This window comes from Anneissia japonica, unplaced genomic scaffold, assembly GCF_011630105.1.
Source record: "Anneissia japonica isolate Jap-2015-1 unplaced genomic scaffold, ASM1163010v1 scaffold1859_len985614_cov190, whole genome shotgun sequence".
NCBI classification, from domain to species: Eukaryota; Metazoa; Echinodermata; class Crinoidea; order Comatulida; family Comatulidae; genus Anneissia; species Anneissia japonica.
The window spans coordinates 506718-508309 of NW_022694754.1; positions in this window are offsets into that span (position 1 = coordinate 506718).

Genomic DNA, 1592 nt, shown 5'->3' on the forward strand with positions numbered 1-1592 from the left:
TAAGTGACCGAATATCCACCTATCCTCTAATAGTGCACTCTTGAATAAGTGTCGCAACAACAGGATTTAATTTCAAGTAAGCGCCACTCTCTTTAAAGCACTGCTGCATTTATCAGATATGTTTTGTATTAAAGTCACACTACTTATCAAAATATCTGTTTGGTTCAATGTACAACATGATGTCACTTAACACTCCGACCATTTGTAAGAAGAATAATTATCACTCTTGAATAAACTCTAAAAAATGACGCTTACATATTCTGTCTTTGATTGTACATGAAGATAGAAGTGTGTTGCAACAGATTTACCTGTGTCTTTACGTCAATTGTAAATCCATTGTTTACTCCTATGATGAGTATTGGAGCGGCATTTCTAGCCGGAGGGCCTACAACCTTCATCACAATAGTTGAATCAAAATGCTGTGTTAATTCACACTGTCAGCTGAAAATTCTCTTTCAAATGTAAACCTGGAGTTTTTGATTTGTTCTCAGTAAATAACTTAATTTTGGTATCCAAATATAGTGCTATTCTACAAAACTCAAAGTAGATTATTAAAAACATGGCCATCCCTCCATTGGCCCCCTTGTGGCCCCTGGTTTGAAATACTAGATTTCCATTCACTGTTAGTGTAAAATAAAGTTTGTATAAATTATAAAACTATATAGCATGATAACCTACTAAATATAATGTGTTTCTAGTTGGCTTATATTGTTATATTTTTTGTGGATATTGTTATTTATATTTTCATATTTTGTTTTGTTGTCACTAAAACACCAATACATAAAATGGAAGTCCCTAGATTCCAGATTTGATTATTGTTAAGTACATACAATTTTATTTCTATAGGCTATTAGTGTTCAAAAGAATTAGTTTATAGTATATGAAATGCAAAAATTCTGAGCTTTCCATTTTGTTACTGGCTGTAATGAAATAAAAATAAATAATAATACTGTAATGATAATAATAAGATTTATAAAGCCACATACCCACTGCAGTAATGCCCACAAAGGCGTGAAAAGTGTCTCACCAACAACAGTACTTGCCAAGGGACATCCATTTACAGTTGGATTAATTTACCGATTGTAGGCTACATGATTGCTCTCGGTAGGCCTACTTTAATGGGAGGCCACACTTAAGATCCGCCCAGTTGTTGTCTTCATGATTCCATGGAGACCTCAGTACAATAGAGTTGGCATGAAAGATTGTTTTCAATCACAATCTGCACATAGTACAACAGACAATAGTAGACGGCATAGATTAGAAGTTAAATTATTTAATTTGTATCACAAGTAACTCACCATTTACTGCAGGCCCGTATCCAGGGGGGGTTTTATGGTTCGGGAGAACCCCCCTTTTCTAGCAACCCCCTCTTTTTTGGCGAAACCCCCTCTTTAAATTTCCCAAATAAGTCCTCCGACCCAACTAATGCACTGCAGACCCACCCAGACACAGACATTTTCAAACATATCTGCTTTTAAAGCATTATTTAGACCCATAAAGCACAACAATCCTCTTGCTTTGGTGGTTTCACTGACCCCACTGGGGCCTCGACTGTGGACCTCCACGCCCAGAAAACCTCCCCCCCCCCCCCT